The sequence below is a fragment of the Lissotriton vulgaris genome, chromosome 1_1 (assembly GCF_964263255.1).
Source record: "Lissotriton vulgaris chromosome 1_1, aLisVul1.2, whole genome shotgun sequence".
Lineage (NCBI taxonomy): Eukaryota > Metazoa > Chordata > Amphibia > Caudata > Salamandridae > Lissotriton > Lissotriton vulgaris.
In genome coordinates, this window is record NC_141685.1 from 199,566,369 (window position 1) to 199,583,868 (window position 17,500).

Consider the following 17,500-nt stretch of genomic DNA (forward strand, 5'->3'; position numbering starts at 1 on the left):
CAAATGCAAAGACATTATTACTTATAGTCTCCTGCATCTGATTCTTGCCACCATCATGTGAAACGTTGGCGTTATCATGTCTGCTGCGCACACTTTGTTCATATGTGTACAATTTAAGTGTGTGAACCTGACCACTGTCTTGGACAGAGCTCTTGCTGTGAACACACCATGTGAAGCATTGGTGGTTCAGTGGTAGAATTCTCGCCCGCCACGCGGGAGGCCCGGGTTCGATTTCCCGGCCAATGCAAGGTTGCTTTCTTTTGACTTTGTTTTCGAAATGATATATATGAACTCAGTGGGGAATAAAATGGTAAGCAGTGACCCCGACGTGATTTGAACACGCAACCTTCTGATCTGGAGTCAGACGCGCTACCGTTGCGCCACGAGGTCCTTACACTTGCAGCCTTTGATGCCAGATGAACAAATGCTGTGGGCCTTTTGACTTATTTTCCTCTGCTTATATGCCTACGGTTGTATTACAGGGCTTGGCCTTTTGTTTTCTATCCTAATTATTGAAATTGACTGCAGGTGCAGTGAGAACGCTGAGGATTGAACTATTCAGGGAAACGATCGCACGCAGGAAAGAGCAAAGGTACGTATCTGTGTTTCATGCAGACAAAAGGCTACGTCCCTGGGTGGGCTTGAACCACCAACCTTTCGGTTAACAGCCGAACGCGCTAACCGATTGCGCCACAGAGACTATTGACTGTATACATTTCCTGAGACTCAATATATGTCTTGACATGTGTGCGCCTGCCTGGAGCTTGTATTATATAAGGCGTCTTTATGCCATACAGCATTTGTCATTTGCTTAGTGTCTTGTTACTGTTGTAATTTATGATGTGTAGACTACTGTCTAATGGTGTTAGAGCCAGTATTACTACCGGTCACAGTGCATGAGACTCATACATGACTTTTCTCTTTGCCTGCTTAGCGTAGCTCCCTGCTCCTCTGTTTGCGTGCTACCAGCCCGTGAGGCGTGTGTCTTGCCCATCCCATCTTCACTGTGTTATGTTGGACTTGTCTTCTCTGTGAGCAGAGTCTCCTTCCCAGAGCAGGTGCTTTCTCTGAACTCTTGGCTTGTAAGACTGCTGGGAAAGGCCCTCCCTAGCCCCTCAGTCAGATAGATACATTTACCTGCAGAGCTCAGCTTGGGAGAAAGAGATTAGGCAGAGAGCACATAGGGGAAGGCCCACAGAGCACACTTTATTTTACATAAAAGCTCGGGCTTGTGGGAGGACAGGGACATGAGGGTTCTCATGGAAAGAAATCCCAGGAGTATTGATGGCTAGGCCCTGAAACACAACAATCCCGGAATGGCCAGGCACAAGATGCCTCTGCAATAGGCCTGACCCTAGGCTTCCGGAGTTCTTGATCTCCAGAGGCTCCAGTGATCTAAGCCCGATCAGGGCTGTGCCCGACCAGGGCGCGTTGGGATGGCGTTAGGGACGCGTAAAGGGGCGCAGGGCGCAGAACTCTGCCCGTTTCACCCCAGCATTTTGGGGAGGACACAGAATCTGGCAAAGCCAGTGGGAAGGATTTTCCAGGAGGAGAGTTCAGTGACATGATCTGAAACACAATAGTGCTGGTGATCTGGCGGGTGCATTCTGTGAGCCACTTCTGTCAGGAGCAGCCTGCCATCATGCCCTGATAACCACAACTCTAGTACCAAGCCAGTGACCTCAGCAAATGCAAAGACATTATTACTTATAGTCTCCTGCATCTGATTCTTGCCATCATCATGTGAAACGTTGGCGTTATCATGTCTGCTGCGCACACTTTGTTCATATGTGTACAATTTAAGTGTGTGAACCTGACCACTGTCTTGGACAGAGCTCTTGCTGTGAGCACACCATGTGAAGCATTGGTGGTTCAGTGGTAGAATTCTCGCCTGCCACGCGGGAGGCCCGGGTTCGATTCCCGGCCAATGCAAGGTTGCTTTCTTTTGACTTTGTTTTCGAAATGATATATATGAACTCAGTGGGGAATAAAATGGTAAGCAGTGACCCCGACGTGATTTGAACACGCAACCTTCTGATCTGGAGTCAGACGCGCTACCGTTGCGCCACGAGGTCCTTACACTTGCAGCCTTCGATGCCAGATGAACAAATGCTGTGGGCCTTTTGACTTATTTTCCTCTGCTTATATGCCTACGGTTGTATTACAGGGCTTGGCCTTTTGTTTTCTATCCTAATTATTGAAATTGACTGCAGGTGCAGTGAGAACGCTGAGGATTGAACTATTCAGGGAAAGGATCGCACGCAGGAAAGAGCAAAGGTACGTATCTGTGTTTCATGCAGACAAAAGGCTACGTCCCTGGGTGGGCTTGAACCACCAACCTTTCGGTTAACAGCCGAACGCGCTAACCGATTGCGCCACAGAGACTATTGACTGTATACATTTCCTGAGACTCAATATATGTCTTGACATGTGTGCGCCTGCCTGGAGCTTGTATTATATAAGGCGTCTTTATGCCATACAGCATTTGTCATTTGCTTAGTGTCTTGTTACTGTTGTAATTTATGATGTGTAGACTACTGTCTAATGGTGTTAGAGCCAGTATTACTACCGGTCACAGTGCATGAGACTCATACATGACTTTTCTCTTTGCCTGCTTAGCGTAGCTCCCTGCTCCTCTGTTTGCGTGCTACCAGCCCGTGAGGCGTGTGTCTTGCCCATCCCATCTTCACTGTGTTATGTTGGACTTGTCTTCTCTGTGAGCAGAGTCTCCTTCCCAGAGCAGGTGCTTTCTCTGAACTCTTGGCTTGTAAGACTGCTGGGAAAGGCCCTCCCTAGCCCCTCAGTCAGATAGATACATTTACCTGCAGAGCTCAGCTTGGGAGAAAGAGATTAGGCAGAGAGCACATAGGGGAAGGCCCACAGAGCACACTTTATTTTACATAAAAGCTCGGGCTTGTGGGAGGACAGGGACATGAGGGTTCTCATGGAAAGAAATCCCAGGAGTATTGATGGCTAGGCCCTGAAACACAACAATCCCGGAATGGCCAGGCACAAGATGCCTCTGCAATAGGCCTGACCCTAGGCTTCCGGAGTTCTTGATCTCCAGAGGCTCCAGTGATCTAAGCCCGACCAGGGCTGTGCCCGACCAGGGCGCGTTGGGATGGCGTTAGGGACGCGTAAAGGGGCGCAGGGCGCAGAACTCTGCCCGTTTCACCCCAGCATTTTGGGGAGGACACAGAATCTGGCAAAGCCAGTGGGAAGGATTTTCCAGGAGGAGAGTTCAGTGACATGATCTCAAACACAATAGTGCTGGTGATCTGGCGGGTGCATTCTGTGAGCCACTTCTGTCAGGAGCAGCCTGCCATCATGCCCTGATAACCACAACTCTAGTACCAAGCCAGTGACCTCAGCAAATGCAAAGACATTATTACTTATAGTCTCCTGCATCTGATTCTTGCCATCATCATGTGAAACGTTGGCGTTATCATGTCTGCTGCGCACACTTTGTTCATATGTGTACAATTTAAGTGTGTGAACCTGACCACTGTCTTGGACAGAGCTCTTGCTGTGAACACACCATGTGAAGCATTGGTGGTTCAGTGGTAGAATTCTCGCCTGCCACGCGGGAGGCCCGGGTTCGATTCCCGGCCAATGCAAGGTTGCTTTCTTTTGACTTTGTTTTCGAAATGATATATATGAACTCAGTGGGGAATAAAATGGTAAGCAGTGACCCCGACGTGATTTGAACACGCAACCTTCTGATCTGGAGTCAGACGCGCTACCGTTGCGCCACGAGGTCCTTACACTTGCAGCCTTCGATGCCAGATGAACAAATGCTGTGGGCCTTTTGACTTATTTTCCTCTGCTTATATGCCTACGGTTGTATTACAGGGCTTGGCCTTTTGTTTTCTATCCTAATTATTGAAATTGACTGCAGGTGCAGTGAGAACGCTGAGGATTGAACTATTCAGGGAAAGGATCGCACGCAGGAAAGAGCAAAGGTACGTATCTGTGTTTCATGCAGACAAAAGGCTACGTCCCTGGGTGGGCTTGAACCACCAACCTTTCGGTTAACAGCCGAACGCGCTAACCGATTGCGCCACAGAGACTATTGACTGTATACATTTCCTGAGACTCAATATATGTCTTGACATGTGTGCGCCTGCCTGGAGCTTGTATTATATAAGGCGTCTTTATGCCATACAGCATTTGTCATTTGCTTAGTGTCTTGTTACTGTTGTAATTTATGATGTGTAGACTACTGTCTAATGGTGTTAGAGCCAGTATTACTACCGGTCACAGTGCATGAGACTCATACATGACTTTTCTCTTTGCCTGCTTAGCGTAGCTCCCTGCTCCTCTGTTTGCGTGCTACCAGCCCGTGAGGCGTGTGTCTTGCCCATCCCATCTTCACTGTGTTATGTTGGACTTGTCTTCTCTGTGAGCAGAGTCTCCTTCCCAGAGCAGGTGCTTTCTCTGAACTCTTGGCTTGTAAGACTGCTGGGAAAGGCCCTCCCTAGCCCCTCAGTCAGATAGATACATTTACCTGCAGAGCTCAGCTTGGGAGAAAGAGATTAGGCAGAGAGCACATAGGGGAAGGCCCACAGAGCACACTTTATTTTACATAAAAGCTCAGGCTTGTGGGAGGACAGGGACATGAGGGTTCTCATGGAAAGAAATCGCAGGAGTATTGATGGCTAGGCCCTGAAACACAACAATCCCGGAATGGCCAGGCACAAGATGCCTCTGCAATAGGCCTGACCCTAGGCTTCCGGAGTTCTTGATCTCCAGAGGCTCCAGTGATCTAAGCCCGACCAGGGCTGTGCCCGACCAGGGCGCGTTGGGATGGCGTTAGGGACGCGTAAAGGGGCGCAGGGCGCAGAACTCTGCCCGTTTCACCCCAGCATTTTGGGGAGGACACAGAATCTGGCAAAGCCAGTGGGAAGGATTTTCCAGGAGGAGAGTTCAGTGACATGATCTGAAACACAATAGTGCTGGTGATCTGGCGGGTGCATTCTGTGAGCCACTTCTGTCAGGAGCAGCCTGCCATCATGCCCTGATAACCACAACTCTAGTACCAAGCCAGTGACCTCAGCAAATGCAAAGACATTATTACTTATAGTCTCCTGCATCTGATTCTTGCCATCATCATGTGAAACGTTGGCGTTATCATGTCTGCTGCGCACACTTTGTTCATATGTGTACAATTTAAGTGTGTGAACCTGACCACTGTCTTGGACAGAGCTCTTGCTGTGAACACACCATGTGAAGCATTGGTGGTTCAGTGGTAGAATTCTCGCCTGCCACGCGGGAGGCCCGGGTTCGATTCCCGGCCAATGCAAGGTTGCTTTCTTTTGACTTTGTTTTCGAAATGATATATATGAACTCAGTGGGGAATAAAATGGTAAGCAGTGACCCCGGCGTGATTTGAACACGCAACCTTCTGATCTGGAGTCAGACGCGCTACCGTTGCGCCACGAAGTCCTTACACTTGCAGCCTTCGATGCCAGATGAACAAATGCTGTGGGCCTTTTGACTTATTTTCCTCTGCTTATATGCCTACGGTTGTATTACAGGGCTTGGCCTTTTGTTTTCTATCCTAATTATTGAAATTGACTGCAGGTGCAGTGAGAACGCTGAGGATTGAACTATTCAGGGAAAGGATCGCACGCAGGAAAGAGCAAAGGTACGTATCTGTGTTTCATGCAGACAAAAGGCTACGTCCCTGGGTGGGCTTGAACCACCAACCTTTCGGTTAGCAGCCGAACGCGCTAACCGATTGCGCCACAGAGATTATTGACTGTATACATTACCTGAGACTCAATATATGTCTTGACATGTGTGCGCCTGCCTGGAGCTTGTATTATATAAGGCGTCTTTATGCCATACAGCATTTGTCATTTGCTTAGTGTCTTGTTACTGTTGTAATTTATGATGTGTAGACTACTGTCTAATGGTGTTAGAGCCAGTATTACTACCGGTCACAGTGCATGAGACTCATACATGACTTTTCTCTTTGCCTGCTTAGCGTAGCTCCCTGCTCCTCTGTTTGCGTGCTACCAGCCCGTGAGGCGTGTGTCTTGCCCATCCCATCTTCACTGTGTTATGTTGGACTTGTCTTCTCTGTGAGCAGAGTCTCCTTCCCAGAGCAGGTGCTTTCTCTGAACTCTTGGCTTGTAAGACTGCTGGGAAAGGCCCTCCCTAGCCCCTCAGTCAGATAGATACATTTACCTGCAGAGCTCAGCTTGGGAGAAAGAGATTAGGCAGAGAGCACATAGGGGAAGGCCCACAGAGCACACTTTATTTTACATAAAAGCTCGGGCTTGTGGGAGGACAGGGACATGAGGGTTCTCCTGGAAAGAAATCCCAGGAGTATTGATGGCTAGGCCCTGAAACACAACAATCCCGGAATGGCCAGGCACAAGATGCCTCTGCAATAGGCCTGACCCTAGGCTTCCGGAGTTCTTGATCTCCAGAGGCTCCAGTGATCTAAGCCCGACCAGGGCGCGTTGGGATGGCATTAGGGACGCGTAAAGGGGCGCAGGGCGCAGAACTCTGCCCGTTTCACCCCAGCATTTTGGGGAGGACACAGAATCTGGCAAAGCCAGTGGGAAGGATTTTCCAGGAGGAGAGTTCAGTGACATGATCTGAAACACAATAGTGCTGGTGATCTGGCGGGTGCATTCTGTGAGCCACTTCTGTCAGGAGCAGCCTGCCATCATGCCCTGATAACCACAACTCTAGTACCAAGCCAGTGACCTCAGCAAATGCAAAGACATTATTACTTATAGTCTCCTGCATCTGATTCTTGCCATCATCATGTGAAACGTTGGGGGGCGTGGCTTGGGCGCCGATGGCGATGGTCGCCTGAGAGCTCGGCTCCGGGACTGAGCCCGGGATTATCCTGTTAATCGGAGGCCGCGGGGCACCCTAGCCCCCGCAAATCGTCGCTCGGCCCAACTGGACCCCACTGAGACGCCCGGCGCGGCCTGGACGAGTGGTGCTGTGCCCGAAACACGAAGTTTGAGGTCCCGGGGAGAGCGACCCAATATGGCGCCCGGACCCCTTTGTCCCCTTGGACGGGGCCATTAGCCTGGATGAACGCCGCTGGTCATGACGTGCCCTCCGCTCTTGTGTTTTCCAGGAGAGTGAGGAGCTGGACTCTGCCCTGCTGAGACCCTGGTATTGATGAATGCGCCCGAGCGATCGGAAGCTCCTATCATAGTAAACCCCGGCACGCGGACGTCTGGAGGTCCCGGCGGTGGTGACGACCTCCGACGCGGCGCTTGGCTGCATCCCCCGATCGTCCCGATCCCATGGGAAGCATAACCCCCTGGTGCCACAAAGTCTCTGGAGGTGTGGGTGGCCCTCGTTCCGGATCCTCGTCAACCAGACGGACCTGCCCGGCCTGGCGCCGAGTGTCTCCGCCTCCTCCTCAGCGCTCTCAGACGACACGGTGGTGGCGAGAGCCGAACCTGTGGAGATCCACCTGGCCCTGGAGAAGAGGATCACCGGCCTTCACCCCGAGGACCTCCATTCGGGAGAGTTATAGTCAGCGTCCGCACTCGGTGGCACCTTTATCTGAGCCCACACTGTGCGCTTCCCGCGATATGGGGAAGCCGAGAGGGGCCAAGGGGCCCACCCCGGCCGCCTCTGACTCGGAGACCCCAGACAAGGAAGGCAGCGGCAACCCGGGGGACGCTGGTGGCGCACCGCTGCAGCAACAGTTTGATCGCGTCCTGGAAGCGATTGCGACCACACGCTCGGCCCTTCAGCAGGACATTGCTCAGGTGGCGACGAGTCTGGGCCTCCTCAGGGCGGATCATGGCAAGCTATCGGACAGGGTCAAAGAAGTCGAAGGCTCGGTGAAAACCTTGGAGCCGGCGCAGCGAACCCTGGCCGCGGCAGTGAAAGATGCTCTAACCCGGATTTCTGCCCTGGAACAGCGAGCGGAGGATGCGGAAGGCCGTAACAGGCGCAACAACATCCGAGTGGTAGGCCTACCGGAGAAGATCGAGGATGGCGACATGGTGGCCTACTTGGAGGCTTGGCTCCGAGACACGGTAGCCCCGGAGGGCCTATCCTCTTTCTACACCCTTGAACGGGCTCATAGAGTCCCAGCACGGCCACCGCAACTGGGCCGGGCGCCGCGCCCGGTGGTGGCGCGCCTCCTACATTTTCGCGACAGGGACCTCATCCTCAATGCCGCTAGACATAATGGCCCTTTCAAGGTGGAGAACAGCCAGGTGAACATCTTCCCGGACTACACCTATGAAACCCAACGTAGGCGGTACTCATTCTTGGCGATCAAGCGCGAGCTCCGGAGCGAGGGTATTCAATACTCGCTCCTATTTCCTGCAAGGCTCCGCGTCATTGTAGATGACAAGACTCAATTTTTTGATACTCCGGAGGAGGCCTGTAACTGGCTTGAACTTTATAGAGCTGGGAAAGATGGCTTTGCCTCCACATCTCAGACAACGGCGGAGCCGGGACAGCGACGGCGGTCCACGAGGGTGCGGAGTCGCCGGGGCCGTTCAGGCGGCCCTACTACTGCAGAGACATCGACGGAGCGGAAAGGTGTATTGGAGGTGTTGTCTGCCCTGTCTGGATCACGAGAGGACGCCATCGCAGAAGAAGAGAACCCTGGTGACGAGGGGGCATCGACGGACTCGGAGAACTCGGTGACAGATAGTACCGGCACACCGGTGATTACACCAAAATCGGTTGAGGACCTTCTTGATGGACAGGGTTGACGGGGTGAGCTGTATCCTTTTGGGTGGGGGCCCGTAGCGGGGGTGGAGGGAGCCGAGGGTTCAACATGATCACGGGAGAAGCGGGGGGTGGGGTGCCCTGCCTTTGCCCCGAGGGTTTCCGTTACTGTTTAGGGCTTGCTTTAGTCCTGGCAGCCAGGGCATCGAGGGCCCACTGCCACCGCCCAGCCCGCACCTGGCCCTTAAGGCCTTCCTACGGTGGCGACTGTAGGATTAGTTTGGGACGAGGGGGTTTCTTGAGGGCATGGTTTGGATGGGAACTAGATGGAGTTATTTGGGTCCTGTTCTGGGGGGGGTGGGCAGGGGTTTGGGTAACGTAAGATTTGTTGAGTTTTGGTTGGGGGAAATGGCCGCCATCAGTGTTGGGGGGATTGTTGTTTGCCTATTGCTGAGACCCAGATGGAGAGACTTTGCACGCACAGTATGGGACAATGGCTGACGTTGCTAATGTGAAGTGTATTACTTGGAACGTGCGGGGGCTTCATACCATGTCTAGGCGGCACAAAGTCCACGCTTATTTAGTGCGTAGGGGAATACAAATGGCGCTACTGCAGGAGACCCATCTGAACAAGGCGGAAGGGGCGGCGCTACAGCGTAGATGGAGGGGACAGGTCTTCTACACGTCGTACTCAGCGTATGCCAGGGGGGCGCTGATCTGGATCCGGGCTGGGGTTCCCTTCCAGGTCACAAACTCAGTGGTAGATCCCGAGGGGCGTTACGTGGCCATCTCTGGTACTCTGGGGGGGAGGGACCTGAACGTTTGCTGTGTTTACCCACCTAACATGGACCAGATTGCCTTCCTTTCTAGGTTATCGGGCTCGCTAGCCCACTTTTTCACGGGGCCCCTCCTGCTCGGTGGGGATTTCAATTCAGTGGTGGATGTGGAGACCGATCGCTCGCACCCGCCCCTCCCTGATTCTCCGGTCCGCCGCGTGGCCAAGGGCCGTGGAGACTGGCAGACACGGTGGGGTTTGACGGATATTTGGAGAGCGCAACACCCCGACACTAGAGATTACTCCTACTTTTCGGGCCTCCACGAGTTGCACGTTCGGCTGGACGGGTTTCTTGGCTCGACTGAACTGGTTTCGGCGGCCATCTGTTCCGAATACTTGACTAGGACCATCTCGGACCATAACCCCCTCCTGCTGGCCCTTCGCTGGTTTCCGGGGGCGCCGGCGGTGCCCACCTGGAAGTTACGCCCTGAGATGCTCGAGGACATTGTCTTCAGAGCGGACTTAGGTGATAAGATCGAGGAGTATTTCGCGTCCAACGGGGGCTCTGCGAGCTCGAGAGCGCTGGAATGGGACGCTTTTAAGGTGGTGGTGAGGGGTTATTGCATCACCAAGAAGGTAGGTATGAGGCGGGTTATCCTCGATGACTTGGAGGTGGCCGATCGGAAGCTTCGGGAGTTGGAACTCCGCCGCCCCGGGCACCCTGAACTCCAGGGACGCACGGCGGAGGCGAAGGAGGCGGTAGCGGCTGAGGTCGAGCGGCTGCGCTGCTTCGACTACAAGGCCTATACAGTTCGGTCCCTTGCAGAAGGGGATAAATCGAGTGCATTGCTGGCATGGCTGGCAAACCCTACGCGCCAGACCTCACTGACGACATCCATGCGTATGGCGAACGGGACCATGGTGCACACTCAACCGGAGATTCTAGGCTGCTACCGGCACTACTACGATCAGTTGTATCGCAGTCGCGCTGCCAAAGACCCCGACCTTCTTGAGGACTATTTGCGACCCCTAGTGCTCCCGGTGGTGGAGCCTGACGTGGCGAAAGCCCTAGGTTCCGATATCGAACTGGGGGAGATCCGCGGCGCCATCAAAAGGATGGCGCGGAACAAGACCCCAGGACTAGACGGTCTTCCTGTGGAGTTTTATGCGACCTATGCCGACCTCCTGGCTCCGAGACTGGTGATTGTTTATAGAGAGGCGAAGAGGCTTGGCCGACTGCCTGGCTCAATGCGTGAGGCCCTGGTGGTTCCCCTCCTCAAGCCGGGGCGAGACTCAACCGATCCGGCGTCCTACCGGCCTTTATCGATGCTGACGGTCGATTATAAGATTCTGAGCAGCATCCTGGCCTCGAGACTAGTCGGCCACATGGCCTCCCTAGTGCATGAGGACCAGGCCGGGTTCATCCCCAAGCGCAATACAACAATGAACATCCGTAGGTTGTTCCGCTTGCTGGGTGAGCCGCTAATAGATGCTCCGTGCCCAGTGGTCCTGTCGGTGGACTTAGAGAAGGCGTTTGATAGCTTGGAATGGGACTACCTACACACGGTGTTGCGACGGTTTGGCCTCGGTGAGGGCTTCATCAGATGGACCGCGGTCTTATACGCCTCCGTGTCGGCCAGGGTTCGGGCGGGCCCATTAATTTCCTCACAGTACCCGGTAGAAAGGGGCACGAGACAGGGCTGTTCGTTATCCCCACTTCTCTTTGCGCTGGCGGTGGAGCCCCTCGCAGTGTTACTCCGGTCGGGGGCGCATTACAGTGGTTTCTGGACCCCTTCGGGCCCGCACCATGTTTCGTTATATGCCGACGACCTATTACTCTTCCTTGAGGACCCAGTCGAGGCCCTACATGGAGCTAAGACGGCGCTCACGGCGTTCGGGGCGGTCTCGGGCCTACGGGTAAATTGGAGCAAGACATGCCTCTTCCCGGTCCGTAGAGGCACCCCTAGTCCAGTCCTCAATGGAGGACTTAGATGGGAACCTGACTGTTTCAGATACCTGGGGGTGTACATTTATCATGATCCATCTGACCTCCTGGACGGAAACATCGCCAGATGCAGTCGAGCTCTACGGGGGAATATGGACTTCTGGGCTACACTGCCGCTTTCGTTGGCGGGGCGGGTCGCCCTCCTCAAAATGGTGGCTCTCCCCCGACTGCTATACTATTTCCGGGCGCTGCCAGTTTGGATCCCGCCAGCCACGTTTAGGCTCTTACGGTCGACGATGACTGGATTCCTTTGGGGCTCGGGCCGCCGTAGAGTGGCCCTTAAGACCCTGATGAGGCCGAAAGCCGAAGGTGGACTTGCGGTGCCGGATTTCGAGAAATACTATCTGGCGGCGCAGCTCCAGACCCTCACCCAGGAGGTTGCCAGGGAATTCCGAGGCCCGGAGGACAGGAGAGGTACAGGGATGGCCAGGCATGTCCTATCTTTCATAGCTCTACGCCAACGTTTGACCTTACAGGACCTGACGTTGGAGGAAAAGACCATTCGCCTGTGTTGGAACCGGGCTCACGCCAGGGGCCAACTCCGGATACCGTATGCGCCGGAAATACCATTGGGGATGCTGACGGCGCTGCCCCATGGCGGGGATTGGTCACGATTGGCGGACTGGGAGGACGCGGGGTTGCAGTTGGTGGGGGATCTTTATGAGGCCGGGGTACTCTTGCCTTTCCAGGAGCTCATTGACCGCTTCGAGATTCCCCCAGGGGACTTCCTGTTGCACTCGGCCCTGGTCCGTGCGATCCAGGCGCATTGGAAAGGCGGACAGGAGGAACCTCCTACGTCTCCGGTGTGCCAATACGTCATGATGTCTGCGGGCACGGTGAAGGCGGTCACCTGCCTCTACGGTAGATTGATCAATGAAGGGTTGACCCCCCTTACGACCCTCAAGGTCCGTTGGGAGGCAGACATAGGCAAGGAAATCCCGGAAGCGACCTGGTCTCAGCTCGTGCGGCGAGCCTGGAAGGGGACGCGTCACGCCCGTTTTCAGTTGGTCCACTATTATATACTCCATCGGGCATACCTGACCCCGGCGAAAATCCAACAGTATTTCGCTACGGGCTCGGCAGCCTGCCCCAGATGCCCGGCGCCAGAGGCAGACCTCCTCCATATGTTGTGGGCCTGCCCGGGTCTATCCTCCTACTGGGTGGAGGTGGAGAAGACCCTGACGGAGGTGACGGGGAGACCCCTATCGGTTGATGCGGCGGTGGGTCTGTTGCATTGGTTTCCACATACCCCCAAAAACAAAATTTCCAGTAAATTTATTGATTTAGGGCTTCTCTTAGCCAAACGAGAGGTGACCAGGAACTGGAAGGCACGAGCTGGTCCGACTGGGAGCAGATGGCATAGCGAACTATTGAAGTGGGCGGCGGGGGAAAGCACGCTGAGATATCAACTGGCTGGGAGACAACGTAACGAACGAGCACAGGAGACAGCGCTGGAATGGGAGACACTAGTGCAGGCCCTCAGAGACTATTGCGCCCCCAGCGACTCTGATAGTGAGATAGCAGCGCGCCCTGAGTCCCGATAGGCGATGGTGTTTTCTGTTACTGATACGCTCATCTTGGGTCCTCTCACGAATCCTATTGCGGTAGCTACCATACACTGATGGCGGGGTTGGGATTTCTTTGCAAGTTAGTGTTTTGTGGGTGGGACTTTCTTTTGGGTTTGGGGGCTTGTTTAGAAAAGCAGATGACGGACAGTGGATTATCCGGACCGGCCTTTCGCTCCTGCTGAACCCCCACTGGATTTTATCGCCCGACTTTTGAACTGTGGGCTGGATGATAGTGTATAATAACGTGCTGCGGGGGGTGGACGGGATGCAGTCGATTGATTTCAGTGTATTTTTGATGCTGGTCATAATTGTAACAGTTTACTGATTCCTGCAATAAAAATATATTTAAAAAAAAAAAAAAAAAAATCATGTGAAACGTTGGCGTTATCATGTCTGCTGCGCACACTTTGTTCATATGTGTACAATTTAAGTGTGTGAACCTGACCACTGTCTTGGACAGAGCTCTTGCTGTGAACACACCATGTGAAGCATTGGTGGTTCAGTGGTAGAATTCTCGCCTGCCACGCGGGAGGCCCGGGTTTGATTCCCGGCCAATGCAAGGTTGCTTTCTTTTGACTTTGTTTTCGAAATGATATATATGAACTCAGTGGGGAATAAAATGGTAAGCAGTGACCCCGACGTGATTTGAACACGCAACCTTCTGATCTGGAGTCAGACGCGCTACCGTTGCGCCACGAGGTCCTTACACTTGCAGCCTTCGATGCCAGATGAACAAATGCTGTGGGCCTTTTGACTTATTTTCCTCTGCTTATATGCCTAAGGTTGTATTACAGGGCTTGGCCTTTTGTTTTCTATCCTAATTATTGAAATTGACTGCAGGTGCAGTGAGAACGCTGAGGATTGAACTATTCAGGGAAAGGATCGCACGCAGGAAAGAGCAAAGGTACGTATCTGTGTTTCATGCAGACAAAAGGCTACATCCCTGGGTGGGCTTGAACCACCAACCTTTCGGTTAACAGCCGAACGCGCTAACCGATTGCGCCACAGAGACTATTGACTGTATACATTTCCTGAGACTCAATATATGTCTTGACATGTGTGCGCCTGCCTGGAGCTTGTATTATATAAGGCGTCTTTATGCCATACAGCATTTGTCATTTGCTTAGTGTCTTGTTACTGTTGTAATTTGTGATGTGTAGACTACTGTCTAATGGTGTTAGAGCCAGTATTACTACCGGTCACAGTGCATGAGACTCATACATGACTTTTCTCTTTGCCTGCTTAGCGTAGCTCCCTGCTCCTCTGTTTGCGTGCTACCAGCCCGTGAGGCGTGTGTCTTGCCCATCCCATCTTCACTGTGTTATGTTGGACTTGTCTTCTCTGTGAGCAGAGTCTCCTTCCCAGAGCAGGTGCTTTCTCTGAACTCTTGGCTTGTAAGACTGCTGGGAAAGGCCCTCCCTAGCCCCTCAGTCAGATAGATACATTTACCTGCAGAGCTCAGCTTGGGAGAAAGAGATTAGGCAGAGAGCACATAGGGGAAGGCCCACAGAGCACACTTTATTTTACATAAAAGCTCGGGCTTGTGGGAGGACAGGGACATGAGGGTTCTCATGGAAAGAAATCCCAGGAGTATTGATGGCTAGGCCCTGAAACACAACAATCCCGGAATGGCCAGGCACAAGATGCCTCTGCAATAGGCCTGACCCTAGGCTTCCGGAGTTCTTGATCTCCAGAGGCTCCAGTGATCTAAGCCCGATCAGGGCTGTGCCCGACCAGGGCGCGTTGGGATGGCGTTAGGGACGCGTAAAGGGGCGCAGGGCGCAGAACTCTGCCCGTTTCACCCCAGCATTTTGGGGAGGACACAGAATCTGGCAAAGCCAGTGGGAAGGATTTTCCAGGAGGAGAGTTCAGTGACATGATCTGAAACACAATAGTGCTGGTGATCTGGCGGGTGCATTCTGTGAGCCACTTCTGTCAGGAGCAGCCTGCCATCATGCCCTGATAACCACAACTCTAGTACCAAGCCAATGACCTCAGCAAATGCAAAGACATTATTACTTATAGTCTCCTGCATCTGATTCTTGCCATCATCATGTGAAACGTTGGCGTTATCATGTCTGCTGCGCACACTTTGTTCATATGTGTACAATTTAAGTGTGTGAACCTGACCACTGTCTTGGACAGAGCTCTTGCTGTGAACACACCATGTGAAGCATTGGTGGTTCAGTGGTAGAATTCTCGCCTGCCACGCGGGAGGCCCGGGTTCGAATCCCGGCCAATGCAAGGTTGCTTTCTTTTGACTTTGTTTTCGAAATGATATATATGAACTCAGTGGGGAATAAAATGGTAAGCAGTGACCCCGACGTGATTTGAACACGCAACCTTCTGATCTGGAGTCAGACGCGCTACTGTTGCGCCACGAGGTCCTTACACTTGCAGCCTTCGATGCCAGATGAACAAATGCTGTCGGCCTTTTGACTTATTTTCCTCTGCTTATATGCCTACGGTTGTATTACAGGGCTTGGCCTTTTGTTTTCTATCCTAATTATTGAAATTGACTGCAGGTGCAGTGAGAACGCTGAGGATTGAACTATTCAGGGAAAGGATCGCACGCAGGAAAGAGCAAAGGTACGTATCTGTGTTTCATGCAGACAAAAGGCTACGTCCCTGGGTGGGCTTGAACCACCAACCTTTCGGTTAACAGCCGAACGCGCTAACCGATTGCGCCACAGAGACTATTGACTGTATACATTTCCTGAGACTCAATATATGTCTTGACATGTGTGCGCCTGCCTGGAGCTTGTATTATATAAGGCGTCTTTATGCCATACAGCATTTGTCATTTGCTTAGTGTCTTGTTACTGTTGTAATTTATGATGTGTAGACTACTGTCTAATGGTGTTAGAGCCAGTATTACTACCGGTCACAGTGCATGAGACTCATACATGACTTTTCTCTTTGCCTGCTTAGCGTAGCTCCCTGCTCCTCTGTTTGCGTGCTACCAGCCCGTGAGGCGTGTGTCTTGCCCATCCCATCTTCACTGTGTTATGTTGGACTTGTCTTCTCTGTGAGCAGAGTCTCCTTCCCAGAGCAGGTGCTTTCTCTGAACTCTTGGCTTGTAAGACTGCTGGGAAAGGCCCTCCCTAGCCCCTCAGTCAGATAGATACATTTACCTGCAGAGCTCAGCTTGGGAGAAAGAGATTAGGCAGAGAGCACATAGGGGAAGGCCCACAGAGCACACTTTATTTTACATAAAAGCTCGGGCTTGTGGGAGGACAGGGACATGAGGGTTCTCATGGAAAGAAATCCCAGGAGTATTGATGGCTAGGCCCTGAAACACAACAATCCCGGAATGGCCAGGCACAAGATGCCTCTGCAATAGGCCTGACCCTAGGCTTCCGGAGTTCTTGATCTCCAGAGGCTCCAGTGATCTAAGCCCGATCAGGGCTGTGCCCGACCAGGGCGCGTTGGGATGGCGTTAGGGACGCGTAAAGGGGCGCAGGGCGCAGAACTCTGCCCGTTTCACCCCAGCATTTTGGGGAGGACACAGAATCTGGCAAAGCCAGTGGGAAGGATTTTCCAGGAGGAGAGTTCAGTGACATGATCTGAAACACAATAGTGCTGGTGATCTGGCGGGTGCATTCTGTGAGCCACTTCTGTCAGGAGCAGCCTGCCATCATGCCCTGATAACCACAACTCTAGTACCAAGCCAGTGACCTCAGCAAATGCAAAGACATTATTACTTATAGTCTCCTGCATCTGATTCTTGCCATCATCATGTGAAACGTTGGCGTTATCATGTCTGCTGCGCACACTTTGTTCATATGTGTACAATTTAAGTGTGTGAACCTGACCACTGTCTTGGACAGAGCTCTTGCTGTGAACACACCATGTGAAGCATTGGTGGTTCAGTGGTAGAATTCTCGCCTGCCACGCGGGAGGCCCGGGTTAGATTCCCGGCCAATGCAAGGATGCTTTCTTTTGACTTTGTTTTCGAAATGATATATATGAACTCAGTGGGGAATAAAATGGTAAGCAGTGACCCCGACGTGATTTGAACACGCAACCTTCTGATCTGGAGTCAGACGCACTACTGTTGCGCCACGAGGTCCTTACACTTGCAGCCTTCGATGCCAGATGAACAAATGCTGTGGGCCTTTTGACTTATTTTCCTCTGCTTATATGCCTACGGTTGTATTACAGGGCTTGGCCTTTTGTTTTCTATCCTAATTATTGAAATTGACTGCAGGTGCAGTGAGAACGCTGAGGATTGAACTATTCAGGGAAAGGATCGCACGCAGGAAAGAGCAAAGGTACGTATCTGTGTTTCATGCAGACAAAAGGCTACGTCCCTGGGTGGGCTTGAACCACCAACCTTTCGGTTAACAGCCGAACGCGCTAACCGATTGCGCCACAGAGACTATTGACTGTATACATTTCCTGAGACTCAATATATGTCTTGACATGTGTGCGCCTGCCTGGAGCTTGTATTATATAAGGCGTCTTTATGCCATACAGCAT

The 17,500-nt window shown here is 52.6% G+C and overlaps 21 non-coding genes across 21 annotated transcripts; 7 read left to right on the top strand and 14 right to left on the bottom strand.

The window, feature by feature from the left end:
* The first annotated feature begins 175 nt into the window (after positions 1 to 175).
* Positions 176 to 247, top strand: TRNAG-GCC (transfer RNA glycine (anticodon GCC)). The gene has a single exon. It is a non-coding gene; the product is annotated as a tRNA-Gly (tRNA).
* A 71-nt stretch (positions 248 to 318) lies between these two features.
* Positions 319 to 390, bottom strand: TRNAW-CCA (transfer RNA tryptophan (anticodon CCA)). The gene has a single exon. It is a non-coding gene; the product is annotated as a tRNA-Trp (tRNA).
* Positions 391 to 626: 236 nt separating this feature from the next.
* TRNAN-GUU (transfer RNA asparagine (anticodon GUU)) lies at positions 627 to 700 on the bottom strand. The gene has a single exon. It is a non-coding gene; the product is annotated as a tRNA-Asn (tRNA).
* A 1,161-nt stretch (positions 701 to 1,861) lies between these two features.
* Positions 1,862 to 1,932, top strand: TRNAG-GCC (transfer RNA glycine (anticodon GCC)). Its single transcript has one exon. It is a non-coding gene; the product is annotated as a tRNA-Gly (tRNA).
* Positions 1,933 to 2,003: 71 nt separating this feature from the next.
* On the bottom strand, positions 2,004 to 2,075 carry TRNAW-CCA (transfer RNA tryptophan (anticodon CCA)). The gene has a single exon. It is a non-coding gene; the product is annotated as a tRNA-Trp (tRNA).
* Positions 2,076 to 2,311: 236 nt separating this feature from the next.
* Positions 2,312 to 2,385, bottom strand: TRNAN-GUU (transfer RNA asparagine (anticodon GUU)). The gene has a single exon. It is a non-coding gene; the product is annotated as a tRNA-Asn (tRNA).
* A 1,161-nt stretch (positions 2,386 to 3,546) lies between these two features.
* On the top strand, positions 3,547 to 3,617 carry TRNAG-GCC (transfer RNA glycine (anticodon GCC)). Its single transcript has one exon. It is a non-coding gene; the product is annotated as a tRNA-Gly (tRNA).
* A 71-nt stretch (positions 3,618 to 3,688) lies between these two features.
* On the bottom strand, positions 3,689 to 3,760 carry TRNAW-CCA (transfer RNA tryptophan (anticodon CCA)). The gene has a single exon. It is a non-coding gene; the product is annotated as a tRNA-Trp (tRNA).
* A 236-nt stretch (positions 3,761 to 3,996) lies between these two features.
* Positions 3,997 to 4,070, bottom strand: TRNAN-GUU (transfer RNA asparagine (anticodon GUU)). Its single transcript has one exon. It is a non-coding gene; the product is annotated as a tRNA-Asn (tRNA).
* Positions 4,071 to 5,231: 1,161 nt separating this feature from the next.
* On the top strand, positions 5,232 to 5,302 carry TRNAG-GCC (transfer RNA glycine (anticodon GCC)). The gene has a single exon. It is a non-coding gene; the product is annotated as a tRNA-Gly (tRNA).
* A 71-nt stretch (positions 5,303 to 5,373) lies between these two features.
* TRNAW-CCA (transfer RNA tryptophan (anticodon CCA)) lies at positions 5,374 to 5,445 on the bottom strand. Its single transcript has one exon. It is a non-coding gene; the product is annotated as a tRNA-Trp (tRNA).
* A 236-nt stretch (positions 5,446 to 5,681) lies between these two features.
* On the bottom strand, positions 5,682 to 5,755 carry TRNAS-GCU (transfer RNA serine (anticodon GCU)). Its single transcript has one exon. It is a non-coding gene; the product is annotated as a tRNA-Ser (tRNA).
* Positions 5,756 to 13,506: 7,751 nt separating this feature from the next.
* Positions 13,507 to 13,577, top strand: TRNAG-GCC (transfer RNA glycine (anticodon GCC)). The gene has a single exon. It is a non-coding gene; the product is annotated as a tRNA-Gly (tRNA).
* A 71-nt stretch (positions 13,578 to 13,648) lies between these two features.
* On the bottom strand, positions 13,649 to 13,720 carry TRNAW-CCA (transfer RNA tryptophan (anticodon CCA)). The gene has a single exon. It is a non-coding gene; the product is annotated as a tRNA-Trp (tRNA).
* A 236-nt stretch (positions 13,721 to 13,956) lies between these two features.
* Positions 13,957 to 14,030, bottom strand: TRNAN-GUU (transfer RNA asparagine (anticodon GUU)). The gene has a single exon. It is a non-coding gene; the product is annotated as a tRNA-Asn (tRNA).
* Positions 14,031 to 15,191: 1,161 nt separating this feature from the next.
* Positions 15,192 to 15,262, top strand: TRNAG-GCC (transfer RNA glycine (anticodon GCC)). Its single transcript has one exon. It is a non-coding gene; the product is annotated as a tRNA-Gly (tRNA).
* Positions 15,263 to 15,333: 71 nt separating this feature from the next.
* TRNAW-CCA (transfer RNA tryptophan (anticodon CCA)) lies at positions 15,334 to 15,405 on the bottom strand. Its single transcript has one exon. It is a non-coding gene; the product is annotated as a tRNA-Trp (tRNA).
* Positions 15,406 to 15,641: 236 nt separating this feature from the next.
* Positions 15,642 to 15,715, bottom strand: TRNAN-GUU (transfer RNA asparagine (anticodon GUU)). The gene has a single exon. It is a non-coding gene; the product is annotated as a tRNA-Asn (tRNA).
* A 1,161-nt stretch (positions 15,716 to 16,876) lies between these two features.
* Positions 16,877 to 16,947, top strand: TRNAG-GCC (transfer RNA glycine (anticodon GCC)). The gene has a single exon. It is a non-coding gene; the product is annotated as a tRNA-Gly (tRNA).
* Positions 16,948 to 17,018: 71 nt separating this feature from the next.
* Positions 17,019 to 17,090, bottom strand: TRNAW-CCA (transfer RNA tryptophan (anticodon CCA)). Its single transcript has one exon. It is a non-coding gene; the product is annotated as a tRNA-Trp (tRNA).
* Positions 17,091 to 17,326: 236 nt separating this feature from the next.
* On the bottom strand, positions 17,327 to 17,400 carry TRNAN-GUU (transfer RNA asparagine (anticodon GUU)). Its single transcript has one exon. It is a non-coding gene; the product is annotated as a tRNA-Asn (tRNA).
* Positions 17,401 to 17,500: the final 100 nt, after the last annotated feature.